This window comes from Triticum aestivum, chromosome 1D, assembly GCF_018294505.1.
Source record: "Triticum aestivum cultivar Chinese Spring chromosome 1D, IWGSC CS RefSeq v2.1, whole genome shotgun sequence".
Lineage (NCBI taxonomy): Eukaryota > Viridiplantae > Streptophyta > Magnoliopsida > Poales > Poaceae > Triticum > Triticum aestivum.
Genome location: NC_057796.1, coordinates 60,083,606 through 60,108,227, shown reverse-complemented (window position 1 = coordinate 60,108,227; position 24,622 = coordinate 60,083,606). Strand labels below are relative to the sequence as shown.

The 24,622-nt window shown below is 46.9% G+C and overlaps 1 long non-coding RNA gene and 2 pseudogenes across 2 annotated transcripts; 1 reads left to right on the top strand and 2 right to left on the bottom strand.

Annotated features, from left to right (window-relative positions):
• Window positions 1-234: 234 nt before the first annotated feature.
• LOC123165235 (uncharacterized) lies at window positions 235-3,086 on the bottom strand. Of its 2 annotated transcripts, XR_006482866.1 has the most exons (5): window positions 2,697-3,086; window positions 2,329-2,395; window positions 1,503-1,744; window positions 1,143-1,210; window positions 235-502 (listed from the first exon to the last, which is right to left on the bottom strand). It is a non-coding gene; the product is annotated as an uncharacterized lncRNA (long non-coding RNA). The 2 variants fall into 2 exon arrangements; XR_006482864.1 differs by having other exon boundaries at window positions 1,503-2,395.
• Window positions 3,087-4,464: 1,378 nt separating this feature from the next.
• On the top strand, window positions 4,465-6,581 carry LOC123165229 (endoglucanase 14-like; annotated as a pseudogene).
• A 3,597-nt stretch (window positions 6,582-10,178) lies between these two features.
• LOC123157818 (acetylornithine aminotransferase, mitochondrial-like) lies at window positions 10,179-11,254 on the bottom strand (annotated as a pseudogene).
• Between the last annotated feature and the right edge of the window lie 13,368 nt (window positions 11,255-24,622).

Genomic DNA, 24,622 nt, shown 5'->3' with positions numbered 1-24,622 from the left:
GTCGGCCAGCCGTCAGGGTTAGTCGTCAGGCATAGCTTGACAGGAAAATTTTCATATGCCTGTCGGCTGGCCGCCAGGAACATTATTCCTGTCGGTTTTCATTGTTTCTCTGACGGTTTTGGACTCACAGGGATACATAGTCGTCAGGTTTGGCAAATCAGGTAAATTGCATATCCCTGTCATTCATAACCGCCAGGAAAAAATGAATCCAATGAACAAAAAAAAATCTTAACATTGATGGTCTTAGACATAGCTATTTCATTACTCTGAATGTTTAGAATAGAGAAACATCACTATCAATAGCTTCCATCAACCATAGAGTTACAAATTCACATAATTCGGATACAATTCCATCGAAGTTGCATACATGAATCAAAGGAAAATGAAAACAGAGGCGCAACATCTAAAAACACTAGTGCATCAACTAAACATTCACAGCGTGAGACCTCTTTTCATAATGTTTTGTTACAGCTTAAGTTGCAAGCTTCTCTTCCAGGTTACCCTGCAGTGCACATAAATGAACTTCTAAAAAGGTGCAAGTGTCTGGCATAAAAAAAGTGCAAGTGTCAACACTTTGCTACAAAAAGGTATCAAGAAACAGGAACAATATCTATAAGATATAATAAGCATAATCAATCTGATATCTCGGTTTCTCGCAATAACAGTGGCATATATACCCAACTTGTTTTTGTCACAGCAAAGTTACCTAATTTATCAGCTATACGGAAAATAATGGAGTAATTGTTCTAGAGTAATATCTCAGATTTATACAAACCATGCAATTGAAAAAATCCATTCAAATGGCAACCTAACCACATGCTTCTGGACTAGTTAGAACAGCTAACAGTCTGAATAGATGAGATATTAGAGGATTCTTGCAAGTCTGGCTCAAATCACAGTACCAATGTAAATATTCTTAAGTGCAACTGCTCGATGATGCATAACCACAAAATTTTATAATAAGAAAATAACAAGGAGTTAAGTCTACCCATTTCAGATGTTCGAGAAAAATGGGTAAAGTCGTCATCATCTCCATAACAATGAAAACCAAAGCATTATGAAATTATTCAATAATGTAACAGCAGGGAACAGTAGCTCTTTATTCAGAAGAGTATGTATAATTTCTTGCCTTTATTGATTACCTTAACTTCTTGCTGCAACCTCCTTGTTGTGCTGATCATCTTCCTTCCATGCAACAGATCAATTGTCCCTAAATCATAACAGAATGAAAGAGCATGAAACCAAAAGGTATTGACAAACAAAACTAGATAATACATTTTTACAGTACTGCATGGTTAGACAATAAAGGACCCCAAAGAAATAGAAAGAGGTTGTCTGCAGATTAAACCAACATAGCAGCTACTGGCTCAATAATGTTGATCTCATGATGTTGGGCACACTGAACATAGCATGGTCTGTTTGAATGTACACGAGGCAACTTGATTTGACAATTAATAATGATAAAAGTTTGGAGACGAGGGTGAGAGCAAAAGTAAAAATACCTTGATTAGAACAAAGGCTCTTGCATCTCTCGTAGATCCCAGATCTTGAATTTTGCTCCTACTCAAGATGAATTGCAAACTAGAAAACCCAGACCTCAAATACATGTTGACCAATATTTAATTTATAGGTTGATGTGCATACAACAACAAAATATTAAAGGGAATAGCACCACTTCATTGGGACGAATATTATTCAATTTCTTGACATTGAGTGATAACCTGTGAAGTTTTTTCAATTCTTCCTAAATCCAAAAATAATGAAAGAGATTAAATCAAAGGGTATGGACAAACAAATTAGAGAGCAAAACTGTTACGTACTCGATAGTCAGACCATAAAAAATCATAAGGAAATAGAATGGAAAGTAACATTAGGAGTTTAAGACTGAACAAATATAGCAGCTACTGGCTCAAAACACACTAGATAATCTTGAGCATACTAGACATCGAATGTTATTGTAATATATAGGAGAAAACACGCCATACAATTATTCATTTTAAACTTTGGAAGGGCGAAAGCACAAGTAAAAAACCTTATGCGCCATGTGTCCCGACACAAGACAAAAGATAGGTTATGTATAGAACCTGCTAGTGACTTTTTCAAGATTCTTATTTACTGCTCGATCTTGAGAAAATTAACTGGGTAACCAATCTTCACTGTTACTGCTTACTCAATAGCTTCAACTTCCGATTACATGTTGATACACAACATACAAATATTGGAAGGGGTGACCCATGATTACAGAACCAGAAAAGGAGATATGCAGAGCTATATTTGAGAAACCATTGATATATTAAATGATAACAAGCATGCAGTATTGTCCATTACCTTTACAATTAACAGTTGGACTCTGTTTCCCTCCTCTGAAGAAGTGATTTTTTAGGAGTCCTGCAACCTGGAAGATGAAAATCAAAACATATCACAGACTTTCTAAAAGCAGTTGTGGTTCTAGTACTAGTAGAATCTCTTGCACACATACGGTTGCAGAGGAGAGACATCAACTACCTTGCCTATTCAAAACCAATGTCTGTATAAAGCCATTTTCTTCTACCAGTACCCAACAAATGAGGAAGGAGACAATTCTCGTTATTTTTCTGGTGAATCCAGTTGGGGAACTCACATATGAATTTTATCAGGAAAAGGAAACAAATCCTAAAGAAGGGAATACAAAAAAAATGGATCTGGAAGGGTGGTACCTGGATGGAAAGGGGTGGCACTCGAACAAGGATTCGATGGCGCGCAATCGACTGACGACATCGGCGGGCACTTTGACGACGACCCTCTGGAGGTAGAGGCGAAGTTGACGGCGATATTCCGAAGGCGGCCATTCCTTGTTCGGCAACCCAGCGAATATAGCGAATGGGGCGGGCGAGAGGTTGGAGGAGGCGCATCCGGCGGCGAGGGATTTGGGGCGCAGCAGGTTGGCGACGGATTTGGTGCGCATCAGCGTACGGACGACGAGGGATTTGAGATGCCGCTGGCTGGCGGCGGCCAGATCTAGGATTTGGGGGCACCGCTGGCTGGAGGCGGCCAGATTTGGGATTTGGGAGCGCCGCTGGCTGGCTCGGGTGGGGAATGCTGAGATTTTTTCACTGGGGCTTTTAATCCAAGTTTTCCAAACGGTGAGCGGCAGCCCAAAAATTAGCTCGATCAGCGGTGGGACGGGCTTTGTTTTGGCGCGCGTGGCTGAATTCATGGCGCCAAACATGGGCTTCACTTTCGCTGTGGGTTACCCACGCCAGGGATATTGGTTAGTCCTGTGGGCCGGGCCGGCACCGACAGCAATATAGTTTTTTCTGTGAGTTTTCACCGGACGCACAGGAATATGGCCCATTTTCCTATGCGCTAGTGCGGGCCCGACAGGAAAAGGTATAACACACAGGAAAAATCCAGTTTCTGGTAGTGATGGAAGCTTAGGGTGTTATCTCATGGATTTATATCTTGTTTTCTCAAACTAAAAGAAAAGTTGCCAATTGTAGCAAACCCCTTCTATGAGGCCCAACAACTACTACTAATCTATTGGCTATTGGGCGAACCAACCTGTGGCCCAGCCCACCAGGGTTCAAGTCCTGCTGCTCGCATTTATCCTAGATTTATTTTATGATTTCCGGCGATGCGTGTTCAGAGGGAGCAGACGTTCTCATCGGCTACGAGGCGCCTACGGTGGCTTCGTAAAATCTCAAGATGGTATGCCGGCTCAGTGTCTCGGAGGTGCTCATAGGGGTAGCGTATGTGTGTGCAATAGGGGTGAGTGTATGCACGTTTATATGAGCGCTTGTGTCTGTACTGTGTTAAAAAAATCTATTGGCTATTGCAGTAGTGAAAACCCATCTCATATTGTGCTAAAGAGCTCAGTCATTGATTCCCAGATATCCATCCTTTCTCTCACTCGAGAAGATCAACTCACGCAGGCACAGCGCAGTGTGACGTTTTTCATTATCCATCTTGTATGTTAACTCTTCGATCTCCAAAGATAGCATTCAAATCTTAAAGTAATCAATACAGTCCTTTTATTCGCAAATGAGATCCATATATACACCGTAAATACATGATCTCAATTCGTGTCCGAAAAATATATGAACTGGCTGTAGGAAATATCAACCTTCTCCAATGAAGTTAATTCCGTCAAATAAGTTCAGATACGGGGATGATACGTTTACATTTGGCACCCAGTTTCTTAAGGTCGCAAAATCTCCTCACATCGTCAAAACAAATCAATACTCGTTCATGCAAGGCGCGTAATTATTCTAGGATATCAATGCGTGCATTTCTGATGGATTTGTTTCACCAATTCATAGTGGATTGAAACCTAGCTTGTTCCTCGCCCATCTCCTTACTTGCGCCTATAAATACACTCGTCCCATCGACGGGAAGAGCATATCATACTCGCTGATCACTCCACTGCACACACAACGCGGTTGTACAATACAAGAAACTAGCTAGTTAACGCCGAGGACGACGAAGATGGTGGGTAGCGCTAGGGTGCTGCTCGTAGCCGCCGTGGTAGGGTTTTTTGGCAACCATGGCGTGCGGAGCCGCCCAGCGGGACTACGCCGCCGCGCTCACCAAGTCGCTGCTCTACTTCGAGGCGCAGCGCTCCGGCAGGCTGCCGACGACCCAGCGCGTCCAGTGGCGCGGCAACTCGGCCCTCAAGGACGGCGCTGACCACGGGGTAAGCACGTCGGCGATGCATGCTTGTGTGGTACGTTCTACGTGTTTGGTTCGTGCATGATGCTGACATGCTTGATCGATCGACGTGCAGGTGGATCTCACGGGCGGCTACTACGACTCCGGCGACAACGTCAAGTTCGGGTTCCCCATGGCGTTCACGGTGAGTCGGTGACCATGCTGTCGTGGAGCGTGGTGGAGCACCGGGGCCGGCTGGCCGCGGCAGGGGAGCTGGGCCACGCGCTCCAGGCGGTGCGCTGGGGCGCCGACTACCTGGCCAAGGCACACGCCCGCCCCGATGTGCTCTACGTGAATGTCGGCGACGGCGACTCCGACCACGCCTGCTGGGAGCGGCCGGAGGACATGGACACGCCTCGGAGGTCCTACATGGTGAACGCCACCAACCCGGGCTCCGACGTCGCCGCCGAGACGGCGGCGGCGCTGGCCGCGGCCTCCGTCGCGTTCACGGGGCCGCGCGGCGACCCCCGGTACGCGTCGACGCTTTTGAAGCACGCGAAACAGGTGCGCATTACTTACATGCAGAGAGATTATACAATGGATGGTCAAAAAACAGTAGGTAATCATGGTGTAATTACACAATGGATGGCCGCACTATGTAAGAAAATAGAGCGGCGCACATATTAATTTGCCCTTTAAATTGGGCAATTATATGCATGCACAGCACAAATTGGACGGCTTCTGTGGCTACAATCAATTTGAAAATAATGTGAGGGAATTTATTTAGCAAACAATTTCATAGAGTGGTGGTCATATAGTGGCAAAAAATGAATGTCAAATGAATTAATTATTGCTAGGAACTGAAGGTGGACTTGTATTTGTGCACACAGACAGACGAAACTGTATCAGCTAATTTCTTGAGTCACTTGCTTCTGCAGTTGTTTCAGTTCGCCAAGAACCACCGTGGCCTGTACCAGAAACAGCATTCCATCGGCCAGAAGTTTCTACAGTAGCAGCGGCGACGAGGTAGCACATCACTAATTAATGTCATAATAATGATAAGAAACATAGCATAATTGTAAAGCAAAATACGAAACTTGTTTGGAACAGGACGAGCTGCTGTGGGCAGCTGTCTGGCTCTACATCGCCACCGGCCACCAGGAGTACAAGGCCTACATCGCCGGCGCCAACAACGTCGGCGGGGTGCCGCAGTCCTTGGGTTGGGATGACAAGTTCGTCGGAGCCCAGGCACTGGTCGCCAAGGTAAGTGTACCATGATGATCCTAGTAGGTCTGGCCGACGGCAACTTTTAGTTTCAGTAACTGATGAGTGTGCCGGCCATGTTGCAGCTCATCCTCCAAGGGAAGCTGCCCAACAACGGCCGCCACGCCGAGATGAGGAGCAACGTGGAGAGCTTCCTCTGCAACGTCCTTCAGCATGGCGACGGCCGCAGCGGGCGGCTAACCCCGGGCGGCATGCTCTACCTGCAGCCCTGGTCTAACCTGCAGGACGTCACGACGGCGATGTTCGTCCTCGTCACGCACGCCGACCAACTGGCGGCGGCGAGGGCTTCCCTGCAGTGCGGCGGCGTGAGGCTGCCGCCGGCGCAGCTCGTCTCGTTCGCACGGTCACAGGTGGACTACATCCTTGGCAAGAACCCCATGAAGATGAGCTACATGGTTGGGGTTGGAAAGCGGTACCCGTTGCAGCCGCACCACCGCGGCGCCTCGCTGCCATCCATCAAGAACAACCCGGGGAAGATCTCCTGCGGCAAGGGAGCCGACTACTTCCACAGGTCTGCGCCCAACTTGAATGTGATCGACGGCGCCATCGTCGGAGGGCCTGACAATAACGACCACTACGACGATTCTCGGGGGAATTACCAGCAAGGAGAGCCATCAACCTACACTGTCGCGCCCATCGTCGGAGTGCTTGCGAGGCTTCTGCCTAACTGATGTTAATGTTTTCAGTCAAGAGATGTGCAATGTCAATGCCGTCCTTGTAATTTAGGCAGATATAACTTAGTCAATAAAAGACTTATACCGACAACAACACAGGCATTGTTTCCTTCCAAACTTTGAAAAAAACTTCAACATCACAATAGTCCAACATGACATTTTATTCCCTTCCTAATTTTGAAAGAAACTTCAACATGTAGATCTCATCATATATATTTTTTTGAACGAAAGAGGGGGTGATCCCTCCGATTTCATTAACGAAACCAAACCAGGCAACATCATCCCAGTCCAATCTGCTAGTCAGGTTCGAAACCAAAGACCAAAAGGAACGACATATATCTTACATAGTTTTCATGGAAAACAAGATAAAAGAAAACTAAACAAGGGGCAGAGCCCTGAAAGCAAACTGAAGAGATCAGTTCCCCAGCCGCAGCACTCAGGGCCTCCATCCCTGCGAAGCTTTGTATATCTCACTTGCCACCCGCTCGATTAGCTTTGCTCCGAGCATCAGTAGTTTCTATTTTGATTTTTTTTCTCTACAAAATAAACCATTCATCAATCCAATTACACATAAGTCTGATAAAAGTCATGGGATCATGAATCTTCTTTGCTCTAAAAACAATGAATCTTCTTTGCTCTAAAAACAATCTCATTTCTGCATTTGCAAATAGACTAGAATATCGCAGAAATCCCAACCAGGACTATGTTCTTTTCAGGTTTTCATCCAAATATTCAAGCAGTCACTTGAATTCGAGTTGTTCTAAGGTCAAAAGCACGTTAAATTAGACTCCAGATCAATCTAGGAGCAAAACAATCAAAGAACAGATGATCAATGCTCTCATCTTGTCCACAGTATACACATTCCTTTCTCCTTTCCATCTTTTTTTAATTAGATTGTCTTTGGTTAGAATGCTTTTTCGAGCAATCAACCAGAAGAACATCTTGATCTTGGCTGGCACTTTGATTTTCCATAGAAATTTGTTTGGGAAACCAATCTCAGTTTTGATTAAGAAAGAGTACAAAAATTTCACACAAAATTTCTTATCTTTAGTGAGCATCCAAAGTGGTTGATCTTTCCCCCATACATCCTCACTTCCTCACATCTAGCTTTTAAACTATCCCACAACCCAGCTGTCTCACCAGCCAGATTAAGCCTGAAGGTGAAACCCTGCCATCCCTTGCTGATAGCTTCAGTAACAGAGATCTTGTGATCAAAACTAATATTATAGATTCTGGGATATAGGTCCTTTAATGGTTTTGACCCCACCCACCAATCTTCCCAAAATCTAGTCACTCTTCCATCCCCCAATTTTTTCTTAACATACTGAAAATAGATTTTTTTTAACTCCCATCAACCTGCACCAAAACTGGGAATCTCCAGGTTTTTTCTCTATGCCAGAGAGACATCTCTTTTTTACATATTTGTTAAGCAAAATATCTATCTAGGTCCCAGTTTCAGTTTCTAGTTTCCATAGCCATTTTGCTAGCAGGGCTTTATTCATAATGTCAAGATTAAGGATTCCCAGACCTCCCTGCTCTTTTGGTAGGCAACAGATTTTTCCAATTAACTGGATGGTATTTCTTATTGTCCTCATTTTCTTGCCATAGCAATCTAGCTCTAAAGACATCACTCTTCTTCCTTACCCCAACATACAGTGGATAAAAGGACATCATAAAAAGGGGGATGTTGGTCAGGCAGGCCTGGACAAGGGCCACCCTCCCTGCCATGTTTAAGAGCCTGCCTTGCCAACATGCACCTCTTCTCTCAATTTTCTCAGTGACCACTTTCTAGAACTTATTCTCCAATCTTATATCAGAAACTGGCAACCCCAGATATTCAAGAGGGATTTCCCCAACCTCACATGTAAACATTTCCTGATAGATATCAGTCTTATTAATAGACTCCCCCAAACAAGAAAATCTCGCTCTTATGGGAATTTATAGTCAACCCAGACATTTGCTCAAATGCAGTTAGAATGAATTTTAAGTTTTTGGCACTTTCTTCATCGTCTTGTAAAACGAAGATAGTATCATCAGCATATTGGAGCACGTTGACCTCACAATTTTTAAGTTCAGATAAGACCCCTTTAACAAAACCCCCTTGTTTAGCTTTATCCAAGATAATAGCCAAGGCATCAGTAGCTATATCAAATAGCAAGGGAGATAGAGAATCCCCTCGTCTGAGGCCTTTGAAAGTTTTAAAATAGGGTCCAATGATGTCATTAACCTTGATCCCCACATGACCCCCAACCATTGTGTGCATCACCAGGTCACACCATTGGTCAGGAATTTTTTTAATTTCATCATTTTATATACAAAAGGCCACTTAATCTTATCATATGCTTTTTCAAAATCCACTTTGAAAAGCAATGCAATCCATTTCTTATAATCTATTCTGTTCAGGGATTCATGAAGTACCACCACCACTTCCATTATATACCTCCCTTTGATAAAGGCAGTTTGATTTGGAGAAATAACATGTTTTACTACCTTGTTGAGCCTATTCATAAGGACGTTAGTTTGTGATTCTAAAGCACACATTAAAGAGACAAATTGGTCTGAATTTCTGGATTTGTTTAGCATATTTAACTTTGGGGACTATGGTAATAATCCCATAGTTTAATCTTGTAATGTCCAATGTCCTAGAATGGAAATCATCCAGTCGACCTTTGAGCTCCCACTTCACCAGCTCCCAAAAATTCTGATAAAAATCTACAGGCAATCCATCTGGGCCTGGACTCTTGTTCTTTTTCATACTAAACACCACATCATGTAATTCCTGCATACTAAAAGGTCAATCAATGTAGCAGTCCGTTCCTCAGAAATTCCAGGAGCATTCTGGATATTAAGGTTTACAGTTGAAGGCTCCGGCTGACCAAACAGGTTTTTATAGAAATTTGTGATATATCTAACAAGTTCATCATCCCCATCTATCTCCCCTTCCTCTTGAGTCAGGGAGAATATTCTGTTTTTTCTTCTCCCCCCATTTACTTTAGCATGGTAGTACTTTGTGTTACTATCCCCATCTTTAATCTCCCTATCTTTATATCTTTGTAGCCATTTTATTTCTTCTTTCTTCAGCAATCTACCAAGTTGAACCCTCAACTCTTTTTGCCCATTTCTGTCATAAGCAGATAGCCCTACGATCTCAACTCTTTTATCAATATCATCTAATTTAGATAAAATTTCTTTCTTCAGTTTCCTGTACCATTCATCAGAGTTAAGTATCCATCCCCTCACTTTTTGTCTAAAAATTCTCAATTTTTGTTGCCATCTCTCAATGTGGCTTCTTGTAACTTGGGTAGACCACACCTTAGTTACAAATTCTCTAAAGCCTTCTTTGAGCATCCAGGAATTTTCAAATATGAATATGGGGGTAGCATTACTTTTGTCTCCAGTATCTAGAATCAGGGGAGTATGGTCAGACATTTCTCTCTCTAAAGCTTGAGCTATGGTTAGAGGGTAATGTTCTTCCCAATCATGGCAGATCAAAATTCTACCTAATTTTTCATAGGTGGGATCACATTGGTTGTTAGCCTAGGTGTAATTCGTACCATTTAAAGGTAACAATATTAGTAAGAGATCTTGTATACACTAAGAGGTAGAGGCTTCAAGAGCAGGTAGACATTCCCTTATCACCTCTGCAGCTTGCTCCAGCTCCTTCTCCGACACGATGACCGCAGACACAAGCCTCACCACATTGCCTTTCCCGGCCGTCGGCAAAAAGATACCAGATTCCAAGCACGCATCAACTAAAGGACCAGATAGTATGTCGAGCTCGATGCAAACAATGAGACCCCCCCCCCCCCCGGATCTCTTTGACGTGAGGGTTTCCACCCAGCTTAGTTTTGAGCAGCTGCTTGAAGTATTCTCCTTTCCTGTCACCTCTGCTAGAAAGCCAGGTATCTAGATATTGTCCAATGTGGCTAATGCAGCATGGCACACAAAAGGGCCTCCGCTGAATGTGGTTCCATGGTCACCGTAGTTTATGGCTGCAACAACCTTTTCCGTGACCAAGGCCACGCCAATGGGAAGGCCATTGGCCAGTGGCCTTCGCCAAGGTCATTTTGTCAGGTACTACATCATAAACCTCATGATCCCAGAGGTAACCTGTGCGCCCCAGACCACATTGCACCTGTGTTTCAGACAATAGATTCGATGTCTCCACTTTTCAAATTGACAGAAGTTGAACTTCAAACTGCAATCCTAAATCCCTACTATTGAATTGCCTATTTGGGTAGTATTAAGACGCAGATTGCTCATGGGGTATTCCTTCATGGGGGTGCAGAATACATTCCCAGTCTTGAACTACCACTGAGCAATCTCCAGAACAAGGAGTAAAATTTACTCTCCTTTATACTACTACAAATTGTGTAGTTGCCACTAATTACTTCTATGTGATCGACAATAGAGATAAGTATTAGTGAAGGCAAGCTGAATCATACCTCGTCAAAGAACAAGAGAGTCACTGCCTCATCACAAGCATCAGGCAGTCTCCACCCTTTATCCGGGACGAGTCCGTCGGCGATGAGATCGAGCACTTGCTGCGCGGGTACCTTGGACGGCAACTGGTCCCCTTATTTCCAATCAGGCGAAGGGGCGGTGCTCGACGTTGAGCCCTTCCACGCCTTCTTCTTCTTCTCCAGCACGAAGGTCTTGTTCTTCCCCATTTCCGCAGGCAATGCTGGAGTCGAGTGATGTCGGCGGTTGGGTGCGACATATGCCAATGGATGGCTTATCATGGTGGGAGCGAGTAGAACGTCGCCGGTGCCTGGAAGCGGGATGAGGCGTATACAAGAACGCCGGAGCACTTTACCCAGGTTCGGGGCTCTCCTAGGAGATAACACCCCTAGTCCTGCTCTGCGGGGTCTCCGCATGATCACTAAGGCACTAGTGAGTACAATGGTGCTCCTCGAGCTGTATGCTAGAGGTAGAAGAAGGCAGGGCTTGCTCTCCTCTCCCTTAGGTGTGAGTCTAATTCTAACAGGTTGGAACCCTTTGCATGGGTGCCCTAGGGGGTTTATATAGGCCTACCCCCAGGGGTACAATGGTAATCTGGCCGGGTGTAGGACCCGACTGTCAGTCTCTCTGGCCGCCGGCTTCTCCGCCGGCTGCTGGGGCCCGCCGCCTGGTCTGGTACGGAGCCGACGGGCCGCCCCCGCCGCTCGCGGGTCTTGCCGACAGCTGATTACTGTAGCCATGATGCTAATGACGCGGGCTTGGTCAGGGGAGCGTGGCTACAGCCCCGCCGCCTGGTCGGAGATCACTGTAGCCACGCCGCGTCTTATCTGGTTAATGGCGCGAGGGGCCCCGAGGAAGGAACGGGCCGCCTGCTGTAGGCCGGCCTCCCTCGGGTCCGACTGGCCAGGCTTCCGCCGTCTTCCGGGCTCTCACTGCCTGGTAGGGCCCGCCGCCTGCAGGCCGTACCGACAGGCCGTCGTGGGAACAGGGCTCCGCCCGCCCATAGTGACGTCAAGGGCGGGGTGGCCACAGTGCCGCGCTGGGCGGAGACCTCCGCCTATACGGAGCACTGTGGCCATGCCCGGCCCTAGATTCGGGGGGATGGGCTACACTGTAGCCTCACCATGTCTTGTCTTCTTAATGGGGACGCAGACTCTGAGGGCGCTGAGGGCCGCCTGCCGGAAGCCGGCCTCTCTGGAGGTCGCCTGCAAGGAGTCGGCCTATCTGGATGTCGCCTGCAAGGAGTCGGCCTGTCTTGGTGCCGCCTTTCTGGAGCTTAGCCGCCTTCTGGCACCCGGCCACTCGGACCAGCCGGCCATCAGAAGGCGGTGCTTTGTCTCGATGTCCTGAGGGGCGCAGCCGGCCCCGATGTCTTAAAAGATTCTAGGACTCGGGTTAGGCTACCCGTGGCCCATTACTCCAACAGTAGTCCCCGAAGCTGGTGAGGTGCCGCGGCAGAGGAGCCGAGAAGCCTCAATAGTTTCCTCCTCCGGGTGCTCTGGATGGAAGCTTCATCTGACTCCTGACAAGCCGCCTGATGGGAGTCGGCCACGTCCAGTCGGATCTGTCTGGAACTTCGAACGCAATGGCGGGAACTAGGTAGCGTGCTAGCTAAGCTTCTAGGCCCGGCGCCCGTCGTGGGCGTGCCGCGTGGCATCAGCCAGCCGAGCCAGCCTGCCAGCCCATGCGCGCAATGGGACGCGACTGCGGGCTGGGCCCGCCACCACCGGGCCTCGGCATGCGAGCGGATCCACTGCGGCCGAGGCAGGCAGTTGAGTTTCCCCGCGGAGTTACTGCGCGCAGTAACTCGCGCGATAAAGGTGGGAACGTGGGGTTGTGGGCACAGTTAATCGCACGATCCAACGCCCGCCCCCTCGGCTTCATAGCTCGTAGGCTATAAGTAGGGGGAGGAGAGGGAGCGGCGGAGCACGCGTGCCCCTCCACCCCGTTCTTGCCTCCTTCTTCTTCCTCTCGCCGCAGCGCCCCCGAGCCACGTCGGAGCGCTGCCGCTGTTCGCCTCCGTCGAGTTCGTCCGCCACGAGCCCTGTTGGCCCCGCACCACTCTCAGCTCCCCCGCCGCACCATTTTCTTCGTCGAGCTCTCCATGGCGCACGAGCGGGGAGGAGACTGGGACGGGTCGAATGTCAATGAAGATCACATCACTTTCCTCCGGGAGACGCGACGTCTTCCCGGCGCGGGCTACATGAAGGCGCGCGTGCCGCCGGCGGGGGAGATCTCGCCGGCGCCGGGGGAGGGCGAGCGGGTCGTCTTCCGCTCGCACTTCATCCGCGGCTTCGGCCTGCTGGCGAGCGGCTTCCTCCGCTCGTTCCTCGAGTTTTATCACCTCCAGCCTCATCACATGACGCCCAACACCGTGATGGTCCTGGCCGCATTCATCACGATGTGCGAAGGCTATCTCGGCATCCTCCCCACCATCGAGTTGTGGGGAGCGTTCTTCTACACCAAGCTGGGCACCTCCGTCCGGGAGGTGGCTGCCCAGTGTGGTGCCTTCGTCGCGGTGCGCCGGCCGTCGCCGAAGAATGCCTTCCCCACCATCAAGCTGCCACAATCGGTCAAGATGTGGCAGCAATCTTACTTCTACGTGGAGAACGTGGACCCGGCCATTGACTTCATCAACCTACCGGCTGAGCCTCGGGCCAGCTGGGGCTACCAGCCGAAGCCGGTATCAGTAAACGGCGCCGCCGCCATCCAACGACTCCGGGAGCTGACCGACGCCGAATGCCTCAAGGCGTCCGACTTGTTAGTCGCCTTTGTCGTGCGCCGGGTTCTCCCACTCCAAGGCCGGCCTCACCTGATCAGCCGGATGAGTGGGCATCGCGACCCGTGCCGACTGAGTACCAAGGAGATGCCGGTTGCCGAGGTTGCAAACTTGGTGAACGAGATCTCCGGCCTCAAACTGGAGGGGTCTTGGTGCTTCAGCAAGCGGCCATACTCCCGCGCTGACCCGCCGCCTGCGGTAGGTTTTTCAATTCTTTCTTTTTGATATTCGTCTTGGCCTTGATCTTGGTCTTGACCAGCCGGCCTCTCACCATTTGAAACAGATCTACATGTCGGAAGCGACGGCCACCATCGTAGGGGCGGGTGGCGACTACGAACCGGACCGGGCGGTGAGTGACATGGACGACCCCGACTTGGGGGCGGCCGCCTTGGAGGACACCGCAATAGGCGGCGTCTACGAAGCAGGTGGCTCCGAAGAAGGTGGCATCGAGACCTGGCCTGACAGTGATGAGGAGGAAGAAGAGCCGCACCCTACGCGGGGCGCTGGCAGGGCGGACGCAGGCCCCTCCGTCGAGCTGACTGCTCGAGGCAGCACGCGCAAGCGTAAACAAGGCGCCGTCTTGTTCGGCAGCGCGCCGAAGAAGGCCAAGAATCCGACCGCCGCGACCAGGCGGAAAGAGGCCGCCGCGAAGGTGGCCAAATACCAGAAGCTCCCGAAGGCGCCTCCCATGGTGTCGGCGTAAGTATCTTTTCCTTGTGCTCTTCTTTCTTGTTGATTCTTGACTTAGGCCCCGCTCTCTCTTGAGATGTCGGCCGCCGCCTCCATCATTGGGTCGGCGGAGACCTCCACCACCACCTGGTGAATCGATCCGGCCGCCGACCTCTAGGAGGCGCGGGAGCGAAACGCGCGGGAGGTGCGCGAGGAGCAGGAAGCCGCCCGCCTGGAGAAGGCGGAGGCAGACAAGGCGGAGGCCGCCGCTTTGAAGAAGCTGGCGGAGGCCGAGGCTGCCACCGCGGTGAAGAAGCAGTCCGAGGAAGCCGCGCGCCGTCAGTCGGCGTTGTTCGTCATCCCCCTGAACTCCGCGCCGCCACCGCCAGAGTTTATGGCGCCGACTGGGGGAGCCGGCGATGAGCACCCGATCATGGAGAGGGACGGCGACGACGTCGTCATGCCGGACGTAATCACCTCCGCCACCACCTTCTGAGGAAGCGCGAGACAAACAGCCGGCTGATCTTCCGGTGCCACCAGCCGGAGACGAGATGGTGACGGGCCCGACTCCTGAGGTCCGCACCCCCTCACGCTGCCGGTTTGCAAAGGCGGCTTCGGCGCCATGCCCGCTGGAGGCCGCAGCCGCGAGCTCTTCGATCCCGGACGCCGAGGCGACCTGCGCCGCGCTCGCTGACTGGATGCGGGGAGGCGGGGCGGGCCCTTTGAATCAGGCGGTTCTGGACGTCCAAGGCAAACTCCGGGCCGAAGCCGATGCCCTGAAGTGGTGCAACCAAGCGTTCCTGGAGTCGCGAGCCGCCGTCTGGGTATGCTTCTTTATCTTTAATTCTTGTATTTCTTATACTTCTCTGTGGGGCGCGCCAGCGCACCCACTGGATGTAGTCCCCGAGTTTCGGGCCGGCTGCTGAGCAGGCGGCTCGGAACTTTAACTGGCAAGCTCCGAGTACTAACATTGTCTGATATCTTCACTGCAGGATTATCATAACCTCCGCGCGGTCATCTTCAACACTAATGTCCGAGATCTAGACAAACGGACCGCCGACCTGTCGGAGAGCCGGAGTAAGTCCTTGTTTTCTTTCTTTGCGGGGGCGCGCTGGCGCACCCGCGGGCTGTAGTCCCCGAGATTCGGGCCGACTGCGGAGCAGTCGGGCCGGATCTCCCCGGCAACTATTCTTCTTCTTTGTTGGCTGCTGACGCCTTTTCTTCTTCTACTTTTGCAGAGGCCAACGCCGCCCTGCAGCAGCAGCTGGGCGAAGCCAACACCGCGCTGCGTGCCAAGGAGGCGGACTGCAGCAAGCTGGCCGAAGAGCATGACCGGCTGGTCACACAACTGGCAGAGCAGGCGGAGCTTCTCAAGAAGACCCAGAAGGAGGCGGAGGACAAGGAGGCCGGTCTCCTTGCTGAGTTCGAGACCGAACGCTCCGCCTGGACCGAGAAGGAGGCAATGCTGACTGCCGGCTTCGGCGAGATTGAAGACATGGTTGATGGTGAGCTTCCTTCTTTACTCTTTCTTCGAGCCGCCAGCTTCTGATCAGGCCGGCTTCTTGTTTATAATTTGGCTCTTTTGCTTTTTGTTCGAGCAGACTTCTTCCCAGGTCACTCTGGTGCTGCCAACCAGGCTATCGAGGCCGATCGCGAAGGATGGAGGGCAGAAGGCGAGCAGATTGCTGCCAATGCCCCCCGCACTCTTAGCAAGCAGCTTCTCAGCATCCAGGCTCGTCTTCGACCGGCTCATCGGATGTTGCGCCGCCTTCAGCGTGTCGGCGCCCAGGCGATCGCCGCCCTGTGGTCAGACATGCCGGCTCCACGTACACCCAGTCGAACTGCCGATTGGCTGGAGGTGGCGGCCGGCCGCCTTGAGGCTTGGAAGGGTTCCTCTGCCCGGGCCGGGGCACGCGGGCCTTGGAGTTCTCAAGGCGTGGTACCCTGGGCTAAATCTAGCCCAGTTGGCCACGCTTCGACTAGAAGCCCAAGAGGAGCTGGTGGCGGTGGAGCGTGAACTTGTCCAGCGAGCCGCGGCAATCGCCGAGTACACCAATGCTACCTCTTGAGCACTGCGTTGGTTTTCCCTTGAAGAGGAAAGGGTGATGCAGCAAAGTAGCGTAAGTATTTCCCTCAGTTTTTGAGAACCAAGGTATCAATCCAGTAGGAGGCCACGCACGAGTCCCTCGCACCTACACAAACAAATAAATCCTCGCAACCAACGCAATAAAGGGGTTGTCAATCCCTTCACGGCCACTTACGAGAGTGAGATCTGATAGATATGATAAGATAATATTTTTGGTATTTTTATGATAAAGATGCAAAGTAAAGAAAGCAAAAATAAAAATGGCGCAAGAAATAGCTTGTTGTCGGGAGATTAATATGATGGAAAATAGACCCGGGGGCCATAGGTTTCACTAGAGGCTTCTCTCGAGAGCATACTGTTGAGCAATTGACAGAATTGAGCATAGTTATGAGAATATCTAGGTATGATCATGTATATAGGCATCACGTCCGAGACAAGTAGACCGACTCCTGCCTACATCTACTACTATTACTCCACACATCGGCCGCTGTCCAGCATGCATCTAGAGTATTAAGTTCAAAAGAACAGAGTAACGCTTTAAGCAAGATGACATGATGTAGAGGGATAAACTCATGCAATATGATATAAACCCCATCTTGTTATCCTCGATGGCAACAATACAATACGTGCCTTGCTGCCCCTACTGTCACCGGGAAAGGACACCGCAAGATTGAACCCAAAGCTAAGCACTTCTCCCATTGCAAGAAAGATCAATCTAGTAGGCCAAACCAAACTGATAAGTCAAAGAGACTTGCAAAGATAACCAATCATACATAAAAGAATTCAGAGAAGATTCAAATATTGTTCATAGATAAACTTGTTCATAAACCCACAATTCATCGGTCTCAACAAACACACCGCAAAAGAAGATTACATCGAATAGATCTCCACAAGATAGGGGGAGAACATTGTATTGAGATCCAAAAAGAGAGAAGAAGCCATATAGCTAATAACTATGGACCCGAAGGTCTAAGGTAAACTACTCACACATCATCGGAGAGGCTATGGTGTTGTTGTAGAAGCCCTCCGTGATTGATGCCCCCTCCGACGGAGCTCCGGAAAAGGCCCCAAGATGGGATCTCATGGGTACAGAAGGTTGCGGCAGTGGAATTAGGTTTTTGGCTCCGTATCTGGTAGTTTGGGGGTACGTAGGTATATATAGGAGGAAGAAGTATGTCGGTGGAGCAACGTGGGGCCCATGAGGGTGGAGGGCGCGCCCCCTACCTCGTGCCCTCCTGGTTGATGTCTTGACGTAGGGTCCAAGTCCTCTGGTTCACGTTCGTTCCGAAAATCACGTTCCCGAAGGTTTCATTCCGTTTGGACTCCGTTTGATATTCTTTTTCTGCGAAACTCTGAAAAGGCAAAAAACAGCAATTCTGGGCTGGGCCTCCGGTTAATAGGTTAGTCCCAAAAATAATATAAAAGTGTATAATAAAGCCCATTAATGTCCAAAACAGAATATAATATAGCATGGAACAATAAAAAATTATAGATACGTTGGAGACGTATCAAGCATCCCCAAGCTTAATTCCTGCTCGTCCTCGAGTAGGTAAATGATAAAAACAGGATTTTTGATGTGGAATGCTACTTGGCATAATTTCAATGTAATTCTTCTTAATTGTGGTATGAATATTCAGATCCGAAAGATTCAAGACAAAATTTTAATATTGACATAAAAATAATAGTACTTCAAGCATACTAACTAAGCAATCATGTCTTCTCAAAATAACATGGCCAAACAAAGTTATCCCTACAAAATCATATAGTCTGGCTATGCTCTATCTTCACCACACAAAATATTTAAATCATGCACAACCCCGATTACAAGCCAAGCACTTGTTTCATACTTTTAGTGTTCTCAAAATTTTTCAATCTTCACGCAACACATGAGCGTGAGCCATGGACATAACACTATATGTGGAATGGAATGGTGGTTGTGGAGAAGACAAAAAAAGGGAGAAGATAGTTTCACATCAACTAGGCGTATCAACGAGCTATGGAGATGCCCATTAATAGATATCAATGTGAGTGAGTAGGGATTGCCATGCAACGGATGCACTAGAGCTATAAGTATGTGAAATCTCAACAAAAGGAACTAAGTGGGTGTGCATCAAACTCGCTTGCTCGCGAAGACCTAGGGCATTTCGAGGAAGCCCATCATTGGAATATACAAGCCAAGTTCTATAATGAAAAATTTCCCACTAGTATATGAAAGTGATATCATAGGAGACTCTCTATCATGAAGATCATGGTGCTACTTTGAAGCACAAGTGTGGTAAAAGGATAGTAAAATTGTCCCTTCTCTCTTTTTCTCTCATTTTTTTATTTGGGCCTTTTCTTCTCTTTTTTTATGGCCTCTTTTTTTTCGTCCGGAGTCTCATCCCGACTTGTGGGGGAATCATAGTCTCCATCATCCTTTCCTCACTTGGGACAATGCTCTAAAAAATGATGATCATCACACTTTTATTTACTTACAACTCAACAATTACAACTCAATACTTAGAACAAAATATGACTCTATGTGAATGCCTCCGGCGGTGTACCGGGATATGCAATGAATCAAGAGTGACATGTGTGAAAGAATAATGAACGGTGGCTTTGCCACGAATACAATGTCAACTACATGATCATGCGAAGCAATATGACAATGATGAAGCGTGTCATAATAAACGGAACAGTGGTAAGTTGCATGGCAATATATCTCGGAATGGCTATGGAAATGACATGATAGGTAGGTATGGTGGCTGTTTTGAGGAAGGTATATGGTGGATGTATGATACCGGCGAAAAGTGCGCGGTATTAGAGAGGCCAGCAATGGTGGAAAGAAGAAAAAGTGCGTATAATGCATGGACTCAACATTAGTCATAAAGAACTCATATACTTATTGCAAAAATCTACAAGTTATAAAAACAAAGTATTACGCGCATGCTCCTAGGGGGATAGATTGGTAGGAAAAGACCATCGCTCGTTCCCGACCGCCACTCATAAGGAAGACAATCAATAAATAAATCATGCTCCGACTTCATCACATAACGGTTCACCATACGTGCATGCTACGGGAATCACAAACTTTAACACAAGTATTTCTCAAATTCAAAACTACTCAACTAGCATGACTCTACATCACCATCTTCATATCTCAAAACAATTATCTAGTATCAAACTTCTCATAATATTCAACACACTCATAAGATTTTTTTTTACTAATCTTGAACGCCTATCATTGTCAAAGCAAACTACCATGCTGTTTTGTAGGACTCTCAAAATATTCTAAGTTAAGCATAAGAGAACAATAGTTTCTATAAACAAAATCACCACCGTTCTCTAAAAGATATAAGTGAAGCACTAGAGCAAAAACTATATAACTCAAAAGATATAAGTGAAGCACATAGAGTATTCAAATAAATTCCAAACATGTGTGTCTATCTCAAAAGGTGTGTACAGAAAATATGATTCTGGTAAACTAAAAAGTAAAGACTTAAATAATACAAGACGCTCCAAGCAAAACACATATCATGTGGTGAATAAAAATATAGCTCCAAGTAAAGTTACCGATGGAAGTAGACGAAAGAGGGGATGCCTTCCGGGGCATCCCCAAGCTTTGGCTTTTAGGTGTCCTTAGATTTTCTTGGGGTGGCATGGGCATCCCCAAGATTAGGCTCTTGCCACTCCTTGTTCCATAATCCATCAAATCTTTTACCCAAAACTTGACAACTTCACAACACAAAACTTAACAGAAAATCTCGTGAGCTCCGTTAGCGAAAGAAAACAAAACACCACTCTAAGGTACTGTAATGAACTCATTATTTATTTAAATTGGTGTTAAACCTACTGTATTCCAACTTCTCTATGGTTTATAAACTATTTTACTAGCCATAGATTCATCAAAATAAGCAAACAACACACGAAAAACAGAATCTGTCAAAAACAGAATAGTCTGTAGTAATCTGCAACTAACGCTAACTTCTGGAACTCCAAAAATTCAGACAAAATAGGACGACCTAGAAAATTTGTTTATTGATCAGCAGCAATTGGAATCAATATTTGATCACGTTCTGGTCATTTTTAACAATTATTTTCGTGAACAGAAAGTTTCTGCAATTTTCAGCAAGATCAAATAACTATCATCCAAGAAGATCCTATAGGTTAAACTTGGCACAAACACTAATTAAAACATAAAAACACATCTAACCAGAGGATAGATCAAATATTTATTCCTAAACAGAAGCAAAAAGAAAAAGAAAATAAAAGTAAAATTGGTTTGCCTCCCAACAAGCGCTATCGTTTAACGCCCTTAGCTAGGCATCTATAATTTTAATGATGCTCACATGAAAGACAAAAATTGAAGCGCAAAGAGAGCATCATGAAATACGTGACAAACATATCTAAGTCTAACATACTTCCTATGCATAGGCATCTTATAAGCAAACAAATTATCATAGCAAACAAAAACTAGCATATGCAAGGAAGCGGAAAGAAACAATAGCAATCTCCACATAACGAGAGGTAAGTTAGTAACATGAAAATTTCTCCAACCATATTTTCCCCTCTCATAATAATTACATGTGGGATCATATTCAAATTCAAAAATACATAAAATTTTCTCTACATGATCCACATGCATGCAAAGTTGACACTCTTCCGAAATAGTGGGATTAACATTAACTAAAGTCATGACCTCTCCAAACCCACTTTTTTCAAAAATACCATAAAATTGAACATTCTCCAAATATGTGGGATCTAAAGTTGACACTCTTCCAAACCCACTTTCAATATTATTGCAAACACTATTATCAATCTCATATTCATCATGAGGCTTAAATAAATTTTCAAGATCATAAGAAGAATCAGCCCAATCATGATCATTGCAACAAGTAGTAGACATAGCAAAACTAGCATCCCCAAGCTTACGGTTTTGCATATTATTAGCACAATTGACATCAAGAAAATTTATAGTAAAATCATTGCAATCATGCTTTTCATCGAAGGAACTATCAAGTATGGGTGCAATAGCAACGATCTCATGTTTAACGTAAGGAACTATAGCAAATTCATCTTCATAAATATTGGCATCATGGCCACAAGAATAGCAAGCATCATGTTCATCAAGGGATATTTCAATCAAATCATCGGAATCATCATTATCTATAGATTCATGCGTATCATTATTTTCTTTCAAAGCAACGGTCATTCTCTCAATAAATTCTTTGACATATACATTATGAGCATAGTTTTCATAGCAATATTTAAGTATGTCAAAAATTTCAGATTCGTAGAGAGTAATATCATACTTTTCAATCAAAGAAGCAACTTCATAAGCACCCTTAAAAGCAACAAATTCTTCAATTTGTTCGATATCATAGTAACTATAAACACCCTTTGCATAAGAAGATAAGATTTTATTTTCATTAAACTCACAAAGGTAGGGAAAGTGTTTTTTAGGGTTCTTAGAGCAACAAGTAAAATCACAAATTTCACAAAGATTCCAAGCATAACACAGCAATCTGTTTATTTGATTCCATAAGAGTCTCCCTTTTTCAGACAAACGGTGACGCACAAAATGAGCATGCTCATCTAAAGATTTCCCATCAACTAGGCTAGTTGGGGTTTCAGCATGAGCGCATAGGGATCGAAGATGATCCAAGTAGAACACTTTAAGTGGATCCATAACAATAGACTTTTAGCAAGCAAAGATGCAAACAAATAGAAGGCACATGGTAACACAAGCAAACACTAGAACTGGCGAGAAAAAGGCAAACGGAAAGAGAGGGCGAATAAAACGGCAAGGTTGAAGTGGGGGAGAGGAAAACGAGAGGCAAATGGCAAATAATGTAATGCGAGGGAGATAAGAGTTTGTGATGGGTACTTGGTATGTCTTGACTTGTGAGTAGACTCCCCGGCAACGGCGCCAGAAATCCTTCTTGCTACCTCTTGAGCACTGCGTTAGTTTTCCCTTGAAGAGGAAAGGGTGATGCAGCAAAGTTGCGTAAGTATTTCCCTCAGTTTTTGAGAACCAAGGTATGAATCCAGTAGGAGGCCACGCACGAGTCCCTCGCACCTACACAAACAAATAAATCCTCGCAACCAACGCAATAAAGGGGTAGTAATTCCCTTCACGGTCACTTACGAGAGTGAGATATGATAGATATGATAAGATAATATTTTTGGTATTTTTATGATAAAGATGCAAACTAAAGAAAGCAAAAATAAAAACAGCGCCAGAAATAGCTTGTTGTCGGGAGATTAATATGATGGAATATAGACTCGGGGGCCATAGGTTTCACTAGAGGCTTCTCTCGAGAGCATAGTGTTGAGCAATTGACAGAATTGAGCATAGTTATGAGAATATCTAGGTATGATCATGTATATAGGCATCACGTCCGAGACAAGTAGACCGACTCCTGCCTGCATCTACTACTATTACTCCACACATCGACCGCTATCCAGCATACATCTAGAGTATTAAGTTCAAAAGAACAGAGTAACGCTTTAAGCAAGATGACATGATGTAGAGGGATAAACTCATGCAATATGATATAAACCCCATCTTGTTATCCTCGATGGCAACAATACAATACGTGCCTTGCTGCCCCTACTGTCACTGGGAAAGGACACCGCAAGATTGAACCCAAAGCTAAGCACTTCTTCCATTGCCAGAAAGATCAATCTAGTAGGCCAAACCAAACTGATAATTCGAAGAGACTTGCAAAGATAACCGATCATACATAAAGGAATTCAGAGAAGATTCAAATATTGTTCATAGATAAACTTGATCATAAACCCACAATTCATCGGTCTCAACAAACACACCGCAAAAGAAGATTACATCGAATAGATGTCCACAAGAGAGGGGGAGAACATTGTGTTGAGATCCAAAAAGAGAGAAGAAGCCATCTAGCTAATAACTATGGACCCGAAGGTCTGAGGTAAACTACTCACACATCATCGGAGAGGCTATGGTGTTGATGTAGAAGCCCTCCGTGATCGATTCCCCCTGTGGCGGAGCTCTGGAAAAGGCCCCAAGATGGGATCTCACGGGTACAGAAGGTTGCAGCGGTGGAATTAGGTTTTTCGCTCCGTATCTGGTAGTTTGGGGGTACGTAGGTATATATAGGAGGAAGAAGTACGTCGGTGGAGCAACGTGGGGCCCATGAGGGTGGAGGGCGCGCCCTGGGGGGGTAGGCGCGCCCCCCTACCTCGTGCCCTCCTAGTTGATGTCTTGACGTAGGGTCCAAGTCCTCTGGATCACGTTCGTTCCAAAAATAACGTTCCCGAAGGTTTCATTCCGTTTGGACTCCGTTTGATATTCTTTTTCCACGAAACTCTGAAATAGGCAAAAAACAACAATTCTGGGCTGGGCCTCCGGTTAAGAGGTTAGTCCCAAAAATAATATAAAAGTGTATAATAAAGCCCATTAATGTCCAAGACAGAATATAATATAGCATGGAACAATCAAAAATTATAGATACGTTGGAGACGTATCAACCAACACCAGCGTCTTCGTTCCTGAGTTGGCTGAGAACGGCACCGAGGCGCCGCAGGAGTGGTTCGGGCTGAACCCAGAGGATGGCGAGGACTCGGCCGAAGTGATCGACTCCAGCGACGAGGGAGAATGCGGGGAGGAGGAGGGAAGTGAAGAGGAGGCGCCAGAGGTCGGAGCGGACGGCCAGCCTCAGCTCGACCGTGCCTCCAGCAATGAGCCACGCCCGAGCGAGCTGGCTGCTGCTGAAGGCTACCAGGCGGAGACCGACCAGCCGGCCGCTCCACCAACCGGCACCACCGACGCCACCGTTCCGCCGAACCCATCTGTTGCTTCCTAGGCTGTCAATTTACCTTTTGTTTCTACCTGCTTATCAGTCTCGACAAACTTCGTTAACTTCGCACAATTCCACCCGCGGGGTGTATTTCAAACTTCTGTTGAATGTTGGCCAAGGGCCTTTTGATATGTAAATATGCTCCCCGAGTTCTATCTTTCCTTGCTTTCTGCTCCTTGGCTTTTTTCCTTTGCAGCCCTCCCACGACTGCCGTCTGGCCAGCCAAACA